Consider the following 17610-nt stretch of genomic DNA (forward strand, 5'->3'; position numbering starts at 1 on the left):
TGATAGCTACAGACTTAGCGCAGCCTGGAAGCGTATTATTAAGTAATACACAGTACATATTACAATTCCTCATAGAGGAATCACCTACTAATTAACTGATTACTAATCTATGATATAATTACAATACCCCCCTCACCTCCGCCTCTGATCTCTAAACCTGATGGGGTTCAATGATGACGTCGTCCTGCACTATTTAAGACCGGGAGCAGGTGGATGGCTTCACTATTCTGGCAAATCGCCCCAAGATGCTGTTGTGGATTCACTCTTCAAACACACCGGTGGGCTGAAGAAGTAACTAATCGGCGTTTTGTTAACGTGACACATGTTTTACTGATTGGCCCTGTCGGATGGTGGAGGGTTGTGACACAAAAGCCTTTATTATGAATCACACATCACATCGGCACGGCTCGGCATATGCAGTGGGAAAACAACCTACGCCTCCTGACCCGCACCAGGCTGGATTGGCATGCCTCCAACGCAGCTCAGCTCTGTAGAAAGGGTGCCAATTGTTGACTGCCCATTATAATCCTGCTGTTCTGGAACCCGCTATCATCGCCGTCCCAAGCGACCCTGTTTGTTACCAAGGGATCTTTGCTGATCTTCTGCTCTTTTTACAAAGGTATTTTTTTTTCAAACATTCTGCTTACATTTTAAGGTTTCGTTGTCCAAATATTACGATGTTCTCCAAAGTCGGAAATAATTTAGCATGCTGGTTTTACACGCCAAGTTCAGTCAGCTCTGGTGCCCGTTGCATGCCCCAGGATGGGGAAGAGAAGCGGTAATACTGTGCTAGGTGCTAGCTGTTGAACCTTGTGCTGCATTACGGCTTCCGCTAATGTTGCGGTGGTGCAGGCGTTACTAATAGGGGTTTTCCCGGTTCTTTCGGTAAAGTCACGTAGAAGGGAAGTAATAAAATAATAAAAATAAAACATAATAAAATTATTCTCACGACGTTTCGGCCACAACGTCGTGAGAATAATTTTATTAAGTTTTATTTTTTTATTATTTTATTACTTCCTTTCTACGTGACTTTACCGAAAGAACCAAGAAGATGAATCCCTGCAGTCACGAAAGCTTTAAATCGAAATTTAACCGCCTCTACGGGGAGGGTTTCCACATAACTTTGAGATCCTTTAACAAGCTCCGGGATAAGAAGGCTCATAAATATGCTAAATTCCTCTTGATATGCAAATTCCTTTGTCAAGGCGCCCAGCTTATATATATGCTCCAAGCTCGTGTGCTGTTTCATTCAGACTCTGTCGCCTCGACGGACCTGGTTTTCACCTGAGGACGGCTGCTTGCGTTGTGGCCGAAACGTCGTGAGAATAATTTTATTATGTTTTATTTTTATTATTTTATTACTTCCCTTCTACGTGATTTTACCGAAAGAACCAAGAAGAGGGTTTTTCCCCTTTTTTCTGGCAACAAAACTGACACCTTTTGCAAGGAATCATGCTTACATTAACCACAATACTTGCAGTCAAATGCAAACAAAAAACAATACTCTGATAATTTATGCATTGTCTTTGAAACTGATTGGTCCACAACAGAGACAGCTTTCTTTGGAGCCTAGTCTCATATGGTGTTCGACCAGATGACGCCAAAAGGCGCAAAAGGTGTCAGTTTTGTTGCCAGAAAAAAGGGGAAAAACCCTATTAGTATATTTTGGTACTGGCAAAGGAGGTCCCATTATGGTGCAGGCGTTGTTTACCCCAATGTACACATCTGCAAAGGTGCCAATTTGTGGCCAAGTTCGTTCTCAGTTGGAGGCAACCTTTGGGGGGGGGTTCACAAACACGGTCTCTGCTTATTTTCATTCCCTTTTTATAAAAAAAATTTGCTCTTGAGTGGCTTTGTTATAGATCAGAATTTTATTTTATTACCAACATTTGAATTTTGTCCGAATGGGAACTGAAATCTGCCGCAGGAATTCACAGCTGGTGTTTTTTTTTATTTCTTTCAAAAAGCATGGCCATTGTTAGAGAAGGTGGCCTTGCTACTTGAGTATTTATAGCTGTGCTCTTACTCCAAATGGCATAAATCCTGCCGCTTTTTGATTGAAAATCTATGAATAACTGTGCAAGGACATTTCCTTTGTCCCATGTACAGTCTCCAAAAAGGAACGCGAATGTTCTTGTAGGAATAAATAAATAAAAATTACTTAATACTTTAATGACAAAAGTGACAGCGTCTTGGTACGAGGGCAATTTTCGCGTGCAGTGTGCATCTTGTCTTTCTGACCCCATGATTTCAAATGATGTATAATTACAGTGCGCGAGTCTTTTATCCGTGTAGTAATATCTACCGTGTCAATCAAGCTTCTGTGGTGCAATGGTTCACCCACTGGACTTAATCATCTCGAGGTTGCGGTTTTCATTGTTTTGTCTCCTGCTGCGGTAGATGGCATAATGGTGCAACTTTAGTTTTGAGCTCCCCGGCTCTGCCCACCCAGCCGTACAAGTGGCCACACCACATCTTCTTGGTTATTTCGGTAAAGTCACGAAAAAACCAAGAAGATGAATCCCTGCAGTCACGAAAGCTTTAAATCGAAATTTGGCCACACCACAGTTTGAATGGCGGGTCGAGTGCCGTGAGTCAAAGTGTGGGTACGCCCACCTCTTTCGAGATAGCTAGCCAGCATTGAAGAGTAGGCCAAAGTACCCTGGAGAAGGGCTTCCTTGACCTCCGCCTAGTGCAGTGTTTCTCAAACTCCTTAGGCCCGCAAACCACTCGGCCGATGCAAACATTTCCACGGACCACAGAGCCCCCAAACCCTAGTGACAACACATTCATTTATATCTCTCTAAATACCACCACTCGTACAAAGTGAGTCATATTACCGGAATGTAAAAACATCCTTGTTAACGCAGCTTTAAGGTTTTGATTTCATTACGAGGGGGGGCTTTTAGATCTTAGCTTTAGGGTAGTTCAATCAGGGTAGTTTACCTAAATTCATTGAAAATAAAATATCGTAAAGTGAAATATTAATGAATGTCGTCATTCTTCGTCCGGATCGAGTGGCGTTTGCATCACAGCCGCGCGGACCGCTGACGGTGGCGTGGGGACCGCGCCCTGAGAGCCACTGCTCTGCTGGATGCCTTCTGCCAGCAGTGTCATTAGCAAGATATTGCTGGCCGGCACTTTGGCTTAAAAAAAACTTTTTTAAACCAACAGGAACCTTATGACTAAAATTTGATTCCGGGACATGGCTACCATGAGTGGTAAGGAAGTTTCGATTTAAAGCTTTCGTGACTGCAGGGATTCATCTTCTTGGTTATTTCGGTAAAGTCACGTAGAAGGGAAATAATAACATAATAAAAATAAAACATAATAAAATACAATTCTCACGACGTGTCATTCAGACGCTGTCTTTCCGTACAGACCTGTTCTTCACCTGAGGACGGCTGCTTGCGTTGTGGCCGAAGCGTCGTGAGAATTGTATTTTATTATGTTTTATTTTTATTATTTTATTATTTCCCTTCTACGTGATTTTACCGAAAGAACCAAGAAGATGGTAAGGAAGTATTTTTTTGTTATCAGATCCCAGCCTTACCGCCACACCCTAGGCATTTCCCCAACCCGCACGAACCAGTGGAGTGAAGTATGATCAATGCACCCCCCAGACCGTCATGGCTACGAAATGAACTTGAGTAGAGTTGGGACTCTAGAGGAAACCTAGGGGTAGAACACAAGTTGTACTTTCTATTCCGTTGCCAATTAAGCAGCAGAGGTTTGAGTCCACTATCCACGTCGCCCAAGGCAGTACATGAAGCAGCAGCGCCTTCAGAAGTTGTATTTCTGCTCAAGTAGAGATACATGATGAGCAGCACATTAATCAAGTGTGTGTATTATCGATTTTTTTCCTTTTTCTTGAGCTATCCAACAGCATTAACGTCACTTGATTTTTGACATTTCTGCCTCTCCATCCTGCCGTAACTTTTAATCACTGACGGTGCCACACGACTATACTCCACTGTGATCACTACACCGAACTCCCACAAGTCAAAAGCCATTTCACGAAGACTACGCAATCGTAAATGACAGCGAAATTCCCTGCCGAGTCGATTCGTCAAATCTGCTCCGGACAATTAGCGATGTTTTCAACGCAGACTCGTGCTTTGGAAAGTTTGTGTGAAATTCTGCGCACTAATTCATTTCAGCCGGACCAGTCGGGAACGCCCTGTCCATCACGTCTCGTGCTGCCCTCCTGATAATGCGGTGGTGTATATGTGCAGTGGTTTGGCTGAGACCCATCCGTCAGCAGTGACGTGAAGCAGGGAATTGCAGGGCTGCGCCTTCATCCGTTGTAACTTTTTTTTTTAATCCATGCCCATTGTGGTCTCGACTCACCGTCATGACCCCAGCGACGGAGGTTGAGCTGCGACTTCGTGACCCGGTGCGAGCCGCTTCCTGCGTTGTATCACACCATTGCGAGAGGTGCCCAGCAATTCCGACATCCGCACGCGCTGCCAGACTCGTGCTCGCAGCTGCTCCCAACCCGTTTGGGGGGAGGGGAGGGGAGGGGCGGGGGCCGTCGTGACCTTGCGGCGGCGGCGGTGGCGGTGGTGCGCGCAGCCGGGGTCAGCGAGGAAGGCCGCTGACAAGCCTCTCGTGCGGGGTCCGCGCGGCACCGCCTGAGACCCCCTCTCGCATTCGGGGGGAGTTCTCGTGTCGTTGGAGCGAGCGGGCGCGTCGTTCTGGCGTTGTCGAACTGGGCTCCGGTAAAATGGTTGGACGTGGTTCGCCTACAAATTTGCTCGCTCAAATATGCAGCTCCGACGTTGAGTCGGCCAATCAATACACCGCGTAAAAGTTAAAAGGTGCGGGACCTGCGATGGCTTTTTCACGCCGATGCTGTAGCGAGCTCGAGAGAGTCCCCCTCTAATTGATATTTATAGAGTGCCTCAAATTGCAATTAATTGGAAAAGCAACAAAGGCTGCCGAGCCTGGAGCACGTGGCGTTGGGGGATATTTATCTTTGTGCTTCGGGGACACACGCGGGTGCCCCCGGCGCTGGGACGGATCCTTGAGCTCAGCTCTCTGTTGGAACAGCTGCCGAGCATTGTTGTTTTCCCCCTTGACATTTTTCGATTGTTGCCTCTCGTGTTTTGAAGGTACGGCCGCATCGGTTTGATTTGACCAGAAGGTCCCGTTGCGTGGTTTAAATACGCGCCATAAGCTGTCTGAAAATATTCACTTAGTATAATTGAGCTTGAGATTAAGTATGCCTACCTGTGCAGAGAGGTGAAAGTTTTAGGCGATGTGTTTCGCAATTTTTATTTTATCTCTTAATCTTATGGCAAACACGAAGACAAAATGTGTAGGGACACACATTACATTTTTTTAAAAATATTTTGTTTATTGTAAGTATTTATTCACGTACTTTGTGTAAACACGTCGTTTCTTCTCTGTCTTACTGACCTTTGAGGGAGGGGGGGGGGGGGAGATCCAACTATTAAAGTGCAATTTGCCAATTTCCTTGGCCATTAATTTGCGAGCCACTCATTCGTGACCCACTCATTTGTGAGGCACTGATCTGAGATTGAGGTTGCGATGTCGGAAACCCCTATTATTTAACGCCCAAATAATAAGTGCACAAACTATTGTTTTGTCAATACCGTATTACGGAATCACGACGCTTATGAATAAATATGGATGTACCCAATCAAATGTAAGGACTATATCCCATTCATTTAAAAATATTTAATCTCGTTCAGATTGTTTATCACTTGCAAGAGAGATCCAATATCTTAATAAGAGGATGTCAGGATGTTTTTTAACTTTTAAATATTTTAAATATTTCCCTTCATGAGTTTTCATGTCAACTCGAAGGCAAATGACCCCAGTAAAAAATATCTTCGCTTTTTGTTCGTTGCTCAGCCATTTAAAGTGAAAAAGAAAAACCCGTTGAAAAGGCGTTGGTGGTTTATCGCGAATACAAATAAAATAACGTGCAAACATTTTTTACTTAATTGCACTTATTTTCAAGTCGCAATTTTCCCTCGAATGCTTTGAGGATGAAAGCAATCTGTGAAAATCGCATGCCTTTCCTGGATCTCTGTTGACTTTCGACATGATGAATGGCTTCTGCCCGCAGCATGCTTTGAGCGCAGCCCCCGGCACGGACCGGATTCTCGTCGCTGCTGTGCGCGCGTCCGCGCTTGGGGAACTCGGAGGCACGAAGTAGGAATCCGTTGCACGAGGAGAGACAGATTTTGAAGGTTTTTTTATGCAATTAAGTGATTGTTTTACGATTAGTTACGTCTACGTTTAGAAGTAGAAATAATATGGGTTGGATTGAGGTTAGTTTACAATCATTTTCTTTTAGATGACATATATATTTAGTAACTCAGTGATTTTTCTCTGCGGATGCTGCCCCAGGGGGGTATGGTTCGCTCACCGGAGTTGGAAGCCAGAGGTCGCCAGTTCGATCCCTCGGCGTGGCAGTTAAGGAATAGCGCATGTTTGTTAAATACACGTACATGCAGTATAAAACACACTTTTTACATGCATAGTAAAGTAATTGTATTTTTTCATTTTCTATACAGCCAGAAAATGCGACAAATCGCTAACTTTAAACACGCAGTCGTTCATAAAAGTTGAAGGCAGTAACGTACTATAGTAATAGAGCAAGTGCAGAATCACCGAACCGGAATTCTCCAATCCAATTTTAAGTAAGCATCTTCACTGAACATGGCCTCGGTGATGGTCTGACTCCTCTCCTGGTGTTTATTGTGTTAGTTTATGCTATCTCAGGGTTTTCATAATATCTATATATTAAGGCCTTGGTTAGGTTGACTGCATTGGTATAAATTAATGTTGCTCTTGTTCTTGATTTCCTGTAAAATTTACAATGTGGTTCTCTATGAACTCTGCAAACGGTTTATGTCTGTACAATAAGGAGCGGATGTGTCTGTAAATTTTTCAAATCAGTTTTGTTCCACTGTTTCCCCCTCCCACACAACCTGCACAATTTACAAACAACAATCACTGTGACGATGACCCGAGCCTTGATAGCGAGGCTGCAGGTAGGCGTTGTACATCGTCGACAGCGAACTCGTCATGACTCAGCCCTGGCTGGTACAAATACTGGAAGGGCCTTTGCTATTGATGCCCCCAGGGTCTGGAATGCTGTTGCCAATAAACTGCAACTTGAATCACTACCTGTGAGATCTTCACTCAAAACTGCTCTAGAGGAGTTGTACACCCCTAGCTGCCACTGCTATTCAGTGGCGTAAAATAAAATGTTTCGCTCCGGATGATCGCTGCAAAGTATGATCTGTGTTTTGATTTAGTGCGCTGATCTTAAAGGTGCATTGAAACATGTTGATACTCCGACTGATGCTCCTACTGTTGTGGAGTGACTCATGCAGCCAGCTATGGCTGCAGAGTTTGGTAGTACATGTTGTTGACGTCGTTTATTGTGAAAATTCGGTCACAGTTCCTATGACCACTGTTTCATTGCTTTTATGGCTTTATTTTGGTGATTTTCGATACGTTTTTTGGTTTGGCCATGTTTGTTTGTTGTAGTACAGAGTTAGACTGATGGCCTTAATCTAAGTTGTCTTGTGGTTGTTGTTGTTTGACTTGCATCCCACTGGGATTTTTGCACATTTTTGTGTACGGTGCTTTTGGGTCGCTCGGCTTCTTCCAAAGACGCACGAGTGGCTCAGCCGTGGCCTGGCTCAGCCTCGACTCATGGGAATCCTGAACGTGGCCTGGACCGTCCTCGGAGCCGGCTCAAGTCAAGCACGGCTCTGAGCCGGCTCACTGGAGCCAAAAGCATAAAGCTGTCAGGGGTTATTGTATTGATCGTACACCAATGCCGTGCACACATGCCTGTATTAACCCATGAAAGCAACGAGTTTATATCAATTTCAAGAAATGACAAAGACCCAGTGGAATGCCTCTTTTTTAAGATATGAGAGAGCATGCCCGGTGACAAAAGACATTTTCTTTGGGCCATATAAATGATCAATGGGCCACGTTACCTCTACCGCTTAAGGCCCGGCTCATCCCGTGTCGAGTCACGTGTGCTGCACTCCTGCTACTCTGTCACTCGCAGGAGGGGCAAGACGAGTGTGAGCCCCTCCGCCCTCGGGATGTGAAAGTGAAAGTGGGCAATTTGTCTCCGCGTGCTGCACATCGCCAGCAAGGAGCACTCTGCCACAAACGCTCAAGCACGGCGATGCGCCGTCGTGCCGCCCCCGGGGCCCCCCGGATACGTTCTCCGTGGCCCTGTGAATCTTTGGCTCGTGCGTTTTCTCTCCTCCGTGATTCACGTTCTATACAAATCCTGAAGAGATCCTCGGATAATGGTGGCAATCAAAGATCACTTGGTGCACGCAGATTGCAGGCTTCATATATCGGAAGAGAAAAAAAAATTAAAACTTGAGTTTATTTGCAATGTATGTATACAGCATACGTTTGTGTTGCGTGTGAGGTGAGCCCGTTCAGAGTGCGTTATAAATGGCAACAACACCATCCGCTCATAATGAGCATGATTGTTCGTTATGCGGAATTAACACGGTGGAGTGCGTGTGGTGCCACAGCGACGGGGCCGCTCGGCCGAGCCAGGGAGCCGCCCGGCTCCCACCGCCGCACTGCCCCCCATCACCCCCCCCACATAAACACGCACCCGCACCCACGTAGGGCCTCGTGGTCGGGTCACCTACCCTGAGTTTTCACCCGAGGGCCCCCTAGGGGGGTTACCCCACGGTTTCTCAGGGCCAGGGAATTGGACAGGACCCTTCCCAGGCCAAGTAACACTGCGGCGCCGTGGGCGGATTTGAGATCGCACGACCACGGCGAGCTCAGAGAGCCCCGCAGTTAGAAACGCATACAAACACAAACACGGGTCAGCAAGGCAGATAGCTGGGATCAGGACCCGGGACGACTGATTGGTCGAAAGTTCAAAGGCCGGCGGGATCGCAAAAGAGCGGGAAATCCTAGGCTCAGGATTGGTCGAGAGACCAAGGCGGTCGGGACGGGGGCTCCTAGCCTTTGATGTGAATAGTTTAAAAGAAAACGCAGGGGCAGTAGGGAACTCTCTTCTTCTGGAGTTTGGACACGGGGTCAGCGACGAAGGAGTCATCGGGCGAGCCGCTAGATTGTCTGCAGGACGATCTGAGCGCCGCAAGGTCACCAAGGACTACAGACGGTATCGTGTTGCGCGCCTTACAACACCTCAGAGCGGAGGGTAGGATCCGTAGGAGAGGGTTAGTTCGGGGTAAGGACGAGTAGGAAAGCGGTTTAGCAGAGAGCGCAGCATAGAATAGGGCTACACGGCACCAGAGTGTGGGTTAGAAGCGCCTTGCTATCCCGCACACACACACGGGTGGCTCGGTTGGTTAGCAAGGGCTAATAAAATCTCGAGCGTAGTAACAAAACCGTGTTGTTGGGTGTTTTTGGAACGTGGTATTAGCGTGCACTGCATTCGCGAGTGTGTGGTCGTTGTACGCATAAAGGCCGTGGTCTCTGTACGATTGTGCGGGTACGGAGGTGTGTGCGTTAACGCCCGGGGAGAGCACTTTTGGTGTGCTGGCGTGACTACGCAGCCGTGTGAGAGGAGAATCGTCCTTGTACGATATTTGTGTTGACGTGCACGCGCGAGTGGGGGAGGGGACGAGTCGTCGTGTCGGCGTGTGCCCCGCTTGCGTGCGCTCGTTACTTGCGTAAGCTCTCGGCGTGCGTAATCGGCGTGCCCAAGGTGCGCGATCGTAACGTGGGCGGCCAGCGCGGCGCAGAGCGGCGCAGGAGTGGGTATCGCGTGTGGAGCTGTATGCGTGTGTGCGCGCACGTTCACGACGTGTGTAACACAGGTGCGCGATCCTAACGTGAGTGGTCAGGGTTGGGTGAGTGCCGTGCAGAGCTGTGTGTGGGTGTGCGCGTGCGTGGTTATCCATGCCTGCTACGCGGACCCGCGGTGGAGGGGAATCCTCGGGTGACGGCTCCCACACCCTGGGTGAGGAGCCTAGCGGCGGTTCGCTTAGCAGCGGGGGGGCGATTGATGATGTTAGTCCGGCCGTTAGTATTATCGAGGGAGGGATCTCGGGGGCTAGCGACCCCCACAAATTGGTGTCGGAAGCGGTACGGACCCCCGCGTTACCTCACGCTAAAATAAGACTGATATTTACCGGCCGGGGGGCCCCTTCGTGGAAGGCATTCGCCCGCAATCTCTTAGGGGCCAAGGAAATTAATGGATGGACGGACGCGCAGGCAGTACGTCAACTTAATATGAATCTTGATGGGCGGGCAGCCGATTTTGTAGAAGCGTTACCCGCGAGCGCACAGACACAGCTAGAGGAGCTGATGCGCCGACTCGATCAGCGTTTTGGCACACGGGACGAGGAGGAAGCAAAATCGGCCTTAGAGGCGCGCCGTCGCCAACCTGGCGAAGATCTCCGTGATTACGCCGAGGATGTGCGCGAGTTAACAAAGATCGCACGCCCGGGGTACGCAACTGAGGTTATTGAGGAACTGGCTGCCGAGAAAATCCAGCGGTACCTGTCTCGCACGGCGTGGTGGCAGCCAGACATGAGCTGCCCACGTCTTCCCTTTAACACCCTTGTCGAGCGCGCACGTAAGTGTGAAAGAATTCACAGCGAACGCGCGCAGCTCCGGGGGCTGGGACGAGAGCGCGCCATTGCGAGCCTGCTCTCGGAAGACGAGGAGGAGGAACAGGAGCTCGCGAGGACGGTAAGGGGCCGGGAAAGAGAACCTCCAGTGTCCCGCGAGACAACCCCGGGTTGGGTAGCTGGGTTACAGACCGGCATGGGAGATATAGCCGGCCAGGTAACCCAGGTGCAATCCTCCGTTGAGACCATCCGATCCGAAATGGGGGACCTACGCGCCACGGTGGGAGGGTTATCTGGGAGGGTAGCCCGACTAGAGGCAGAGTCAGGGCAGCGGCGTGCCGGAGGGGGGATAGGAAACGGACGGGGGGGCTCCTACGGGACGGCCCCCCGTGCGTGTTACCTGTGTGACCGGCGAGGGCATCTCGTGAGAGACTGTCCGCAGATCGCCCGCGCTAGAAACGCGCCGGGGTTAAACCCCAACGCCCCCTAGAGAGTGGACCATCTGGGGGTGCATTCGAAGCGGTCCCGATGCAAAAAGACGGTAATAATGGCGAGCGAGTGATCTCCACACAGGTTCCAACAACAACGCCCACGGAAACGGTGACTCCTGGCGACTGGCTACGGGAGCTGGTGGCGGGGATCACGGGGGCCACGTCGCTCGTGGAAGGGGAGGTAAACGGAGTGCGTACCCGAATTCTGCTGGACACGGGGGCGGTGGCCTCGCTCGTGAGCGCAGCGCACTGCAGCGCGATCGGGGTCGACGTGCGTCACCTGCAGGCACCGGACCGCGCGCTGCACACGGCGAGCGGAGCCGGAATGGGGCTGCTGGGGAGAGCCACCCTAGAGGTCCGCATAGGCAGTCAGGTGTGCACCCAGGAGTTCTACGTGTCGAGTGCGTTGTGTCACGAGTGTATCGCAGGTACCGACCTCTTAGAACGGCTGGGACTCAACGTGCAACCCCGCCAGCGATGCGCCACCATGGAGAGCAACGGCGAGCGGATACCGTTCCTGGGACGAGAACCAACGCGCCCCCGCTTCGCACCTGTGGTCGCTATCCTGGCGACGGCAGTCACCATCGACCCACTCACCGAGATGCTGGTGCCGGTGGCAACATCCCCCACCGACCCCGCGCTCCGACCATCAGGAGAGGTAATGCTAACTCCTCACCCGGAGTTGGCAAAACGGTATGGGATAGTGGGATCCGCCACGTTGGTAAACGCAGATGGGGACCGATTGTTTATACGTGTGTTTAACCCACACAGTACCCCGGCAATGATACGACGACGCACCCCGGTAGCCACCGTACACCCCCTGCACGCTCGCCACTCGAACGACTCGGTGTTCGCACTCTGGGCGGAGGACCCTGGCCGCCCCGAGGACAGCCAGGATCTGGCCTGGCGGGTCGGCCCGACCCCCCGAGCCGAGATTGTTCCCCTGCAGGATGCGTTACATGTGCCTTGGGCAGCCTTACCTAAGGGGGAGGCCGATCAGCTGCGCGGGTTATTGCGGGAGTACGCCGACGTGTTCAGTGAGCACGATTCGGACGTGGGCCGGACCGACCTGGTCAAGCACCAAATTGACACAGGTGCAGCCCGACCCATCAAACTCCCCGCATACCGAGTGGGCGCGCCTGAACGGACCCAGATCAAAGAGGCAGTCACGGATATGCTACGCGATAACATAATCCAGCCCTCCGCGAGCCCTTGGTCTGCCCCGGTGGTACTGGTAACGAAAAAGGACGGATCGACTCGGTTCTGCGTTGATTACCGAAAATTGAACGCAGTCACCCTCGGCGACGCTTTTCCCATCCCACGCATCGACGACACCTTCGACAGTCTCGCAGGAGCGCGGTATTTTTCCACCCTCGATCTCGCGTCCGGGTACTGGCAGGTGGAGATGACGGAGGAGGATCGGCCAAAAACAGCATTCACCACCCCGATGGGCCTGTTTGAGTTTCGAGTGTTGCCGTTCGGACTCACTAACGCGCCCGCGACGTTCCAGCGGTTGATGGAGTTGGTGATGCGGGGCTTGCAGTGGGAACAGTGCCTGATTTACTTGGACGATGTGATAGTGTTCAGTAGATCTTTGTCTGAGCATTGGTCCAGGCTTCGAGAGGTGTTCCAGCGACTGCGAGCGGCTCATCTCAAGCTCAAGCCACGTAAGTGTTACATCGCACAACGCGAGGTGGGGTACCTCGGGCATCGCGTCAGCGAGGCAGGCGTGCACACCGATCCGGAGAAGGTACGCGCCGTAGTGGAGTGGCCACGGCCAAGGAATCTGACGGAGATCAGATCATTTTTGGGGCTCGCCACCTATTATCGTCGATTTGTAAAGGGATTCAGTGAGATTGCACGCCCTCTCACCCAACTCACCTCCCCTAAGCACCCCTACCAGTGGACGGGGGCCTGCCAGACGGCCTTCACCACTCTCAAAGATCACCTCACCCACGCCCCCACCCTCGCTTTCCCCGATTTTACCACCGATTTTATTTTGGACACCGACGCCTGCAGCAGCGGGCTGGGCGCGGTGTTGTCACAGGTACAGGATGGGACGGAACGAGTCATCGCGTACGCCAGCCGGACCTTGAGTGGGGCCGAGCTGAACTATTGCGTGACCCGCCAAGAGTTGTACGCCGTAATTTTCGCATGCAAACAGTTCCGGCCGTATTTGTACGGCAGGAGATGTCGCGTACGCACTGACCATTATGCTCTGCAGTTCCTTCTTACATTCAAGGAGCCGCGGGGGCAGATGGCCCGGTGGTTGGCGCAGTTGCAGGAGTACAACCTGCAAATCGAGTATCGGGCTGGCCGGACGCACGCAAACGCGGACGCCTTGTCGAGGCGACCCACGGTGTTCGCCGAGACGAGGGCGGAGGAGGCCTGCCCGTGTTTCACGGGGGGACGCTGCCGGCAGGCAACGGACCCCCGAGAGGCCGCGGCCACTGACCCCCCCCCAGCGAGAGAGAGTGCAGTGTGCGCCACAGAGACCCTTGCAGGTGGCACCGAGGATCCCGTCGACCGCCCGGCAAGCGCGGGACCCGCAGCTCGGGACCCGATCGGACGGATCCAGGAGGACGTCGGCTGCGCCTTCCCGGGCCTGAACGACGAGCAGCTGAGACAGACCCAGCAGCGAGATCCGGATCTGGCGGCGGTGGAGGCGGCACTGCGAGAGAAGGAGGATGCACTACCAGGGCCCTGGAGCGGTTTGTATGCCCGGTTGTGTGTGGAAAACGGGGTGGTGAGGGAACTGGCCGACGCTGGGCAGCCTGGGTGCATCTGCGTTCCCGCCCATGTGCGACCCCAACTACTACGACTGGTACACGACCACCCGCTCGGGGGCCATGATGGGGAACGGCGCACCCGGGAGACTCTGCGTCGCCAGTATCTCTGGCCTAAATTGGCACAAGATGTGGCCGCCTGGGTGCAGGGCTGCCGGGCCTGCCAGCAGTGTGGGCAAAAGCCGGCGAGGTACCAGGTACCCCTGAGGCCGTTCCGAGTCAGTCGGACGAATCAGTTGGTCGGAATCGACTTGCAGGGGCCCTTTCCACGATCCCACCGGGGCAACCGATATATTCTTGTAGCGGTGGAGTACTTCACCCGCTACCCCGTGGCGGTGGCTATCCCGGATAAAACAGCCCTCGTAGTGGCCCGGGCCTTCGTGGAAAACTACGTACTTAAGTGCGGGATCCCCGAACGAGTCATTACCGACCAGGGTAGTGAATTCGAGGCCGAACTATTCCAGGCGCTGTGCCGAGAGTTCGGGATCCAGAAGGACCGAACCACGGCATATCACCCCCAGGCAAACGGGATGGTAGAGAGGATGAACCAGACTCTGGCCGGGAAGCTTAAACGCATGGCGGCCGCGAATCAACAGGACTGGGACGAACACCTCCCCTATGCCCTGTTCGCCTACACCACCGCCGTTCACACATCTACAGGACAGACCCCGTTCCTAATGATGTTTGGTCGCGAGTCTCGCCTGCCCGCAGATCTGCTGTTCGGTGTCCCTCCGCCGCAACGGGAGGAAGGGAGCCACCCCATGGAGGACTTGCTGGAGACCCTGCGAGAGGCCAGGGGCCGAGCCTACCCGCACGGAGAGGCCGCGCACCAGCGGCAAGAGCAGGGCGCCCGACCCCGTATGGAGCCCCCCTTCTACACTGCGGGCTCCGAGGTGTGGCTGTACACTCCCCGCGTCGGTGCCGGACAGGTGGGGAAGCTGACCACCTACTGGCGAGGACCCTGGATTGTGAGACGGCAGATCTCACCATGGACGGTGCTGATTCAGGGAGGAGAGAGGGGCCGGGAGATGGTGGTCAACATCCGCCGACTGAAGCCGTGGTGAGCAGCCCCCGAGGGGGGGAGCCCCGCCGTCCAAGTACCCCGAAACCCCGGGGTCCCCCCACCCCCCGTGCCCGGGGGCCTCGCGCAGTATATGGGCCCCACGGAGCCCCGGGCTCCGAGGGGCCCCGGGCGGGGCCGGGGGCGACGAGGACGGCGACCCTTAAACCCCACCGCCTCTGAGTTTGTTCCCCAGCCCGCAGGTGCCGGAGACCGAGGGGAGCCGTTGGAATGGAGGAGGAGACCACCGCCGGAGCCCCAGGAGACGGAGCCGCCACCCCCGAGGCCAGCCACAAGGGCCGGGCGAATCCCGCGGACCCCGCGGCGATACCTCGTGGGGGCAACCCAGGCGAGGTGCTCCAGTCAACCCGGGACGGGGACTGGCACCCCGGGGGGCTATGTGGTGCCACAGCGACGGGGCCGCTCGGCCGAGCCAGGGAGCCGCCCGGCTCCCACCGCCGCACTGCCCCCCATCACCCCCCCCACATAAACACGCACCCGCACCCACGTAGGGCCTCGTGGTCGGGTCACCTACCCTGAGTTTTCACCCGAGGGCCCCCTAGGGGGGTTACCCCACGGTTTCTCAGGGCCAGGGAATTGGACAGGACCCTTCCCAGGCCAAGTAACACTGCGGCGCCGTGGGCGGATTTGAGATCGCACGACCACGGCGAGCTCAGAGAGCCCCGCAGTTAGAAACGCATACAAACACAAACACGGGTCAGCAAGGCAGATAGCTGGGATCAGGACCCGGGACGACTGATTGGTCGAAAGTTCAAAGGCCGGCGGGATCGCAAAAGAGCGGGAAATCCTAGGCTCAGGATTGGTCGAGAGACCAAGGCGGTCGGGACGGGGGCTCCTAGCCTTTGATGTGAATAGTTTAAAAGAAAACGCAGGGGCAGTAGGGAACTCTCTTCTTCTGGAGTTTGGACACGGGGTCAGCGACGAAGGAGTCATCGGGCGAGCCGCTAGATTGTCTGCAGGACGATCTGAGCGCCGCAAGGTCACCAAGGACTACAGACGGTATCGTGTTGCGCGCCTTACAACACCTCAGAGCGGAGGGTAGGATCCGTAGGAGAGGGTTAGTTCGGGGTAAGGACGAGTAGGTAAGCGGTTTAGCAGAGAGCGCAGCATAGAATAGGGCTACACGGCACCAGAGTGTGGGTTAGAAGCGCCTTGCTGTCCCGCACACACACACGGGTGGCTCGGTTGGTTAGCAAGGGCTAATAAAATCTCGAGCGTAGTAACAAAACCGTGTTGTTGGGTGTTTTTGGAACGTGGTATTAGCGTGCACTGCATTCGCGAGTGTGTGGTCGTTGTACGCATAAAGGCCGTGGTCTCTGTACGATTGTGCGGGTACGGAGGTGTGTGCGTTAACGCCCGGGGAGAGCACTTTTGGTGTGCTGGCGTGACTACGCAGCCGTGTGAGAGGAGAATCGTCCTTGTACGATATTTGTGTTGACGTGCACGCGCGAGTGGGGGAGGGGACGAGTCGTCGTGTCGGCGTGTGCCCCGCTTGCGTGCGCTCGTTACTTGCGTAAGCTCTCGGCGTGCGTAATCGGCGTGCCCAAGGTGCGCGATCGTAACGTGGGCGGCCAGCGCGGCGCAGAGCGGCGCAGGAGTGGGTATCGCGTGTGGAGCTGTATGCGTGTGTGCGCGCACGTTCACGACGTGTGTAACACAGGTGCGCGATCCTAACGTGAGTGGTCAGGGTTGGGTGAGTGCCGTGCAGAGCTGTGTGTGGGTGTGCGCGTGCGTGGTTATCCATGCCTGCTACGCGGACCCGCGGTGGAGGGGAATCCTCGGGTGACGGCTCCCACACCCTGGGTGAGGAGCCTAGCGGCGGTTCGCTTAGCAGCGGGGGGGCGATTGATGATGTTAGTCCGGCCGTTAGTATTATCGAGGGAGGGATCTCGGGGGCTAGCGACCCCCACATGCGTATGTACAGTACGTTGAACTTCTTTCGCACCGTACGTAGCCCACCGCGCTAATCGTCGTGTAACCGAGATTCCACTGTTGGGAATCGCTGGGAAATTCTACGGCTATGGCCACGGAGCTCTGCCGAAGCTCCCTCCCGATGTGGTTGTGAGAAGTGGGTTCTCGTTTGCTGTGAGATGATGGCCTCAGCCCGGTCACGAATGACTGCGCACGAAAGAAAAAACATGGCATTTAAAATGTTGGTTTGTTATTCGAGCAAAATGCTATGAGAATTAAAATGGTGAGTTCCGCGTTATGGCCTAAAGCGTGGCAAAATACGATCTCCGACTAAGAGGATATAACCTCCACTAATTGCATATTCCCAAATTTAACCAACCATCATTCCATCAGAACGGGGTGGGCTTATGGCCAAAAAACGTGTTATGAATCGGATCCATAACATTGATTTCTTCAGACAAATACCTAACCCATATTATTTGGGTCTTTCGGTAAAGTCACGTAGATAGGTTCAAAGAAAATAGCAAAAAATAAAATCGCTTGTGCTGTGATCGAAACGTCGTAGTTTTTTGTAATTTTCTTTGAACCTATCTACGTGACTTTACCGAAAGACCCAAAGAATATGAATTAATGCAGCAACGAAAGCTTGAAGTCAAGAAATACCTAACCCCTTGAGCTATATTTTAGGACTGTATTAAATCAAATCCATCGATTCAAATCAATTACTCGGCTCATGAGGGATGGTTAGCGCACTGGAATTGCAA

At 53.0% G+C, this 17610-nt stretch overlaps 1 long non-coding RNA gene across 1 annotated transcript in view; it reads left to right on the forward strand.

Annotated features, from left to right (window-relative positions):
- The first annotated feature begins 240 nt into the window (after positions 1–240).
- Positions 241–17610, forward strand: part of LOC144729525 (uncharacterized) — a 33236-nt gene continuing 15866 nt past the window's right edge. Inside the window, exon 1 of the long non-coding RNA XR_013587718.1 lies at positions 241–619. This is a non-coding gene — a long non-coding RNA (uncharacterized LOC144729525). The remainder of the gene's footprint in view (positions 620–17610) is intronic.

The sequence above is a fragment of the Lampetra planeri genome, chromosome 33 (assembly GCF_965212315.1).
Source record: "Lampetra planeri chromosome 33, kcLamPlan1.2.h2, whole genome shotgun sequence".
Lineage (NCBI taxonomy): Eukaryota > Metazoa > Chordata > Hyperoartia > Petromyzontiformes > Petromyzontidae > Lampetra > Lampetra planeri.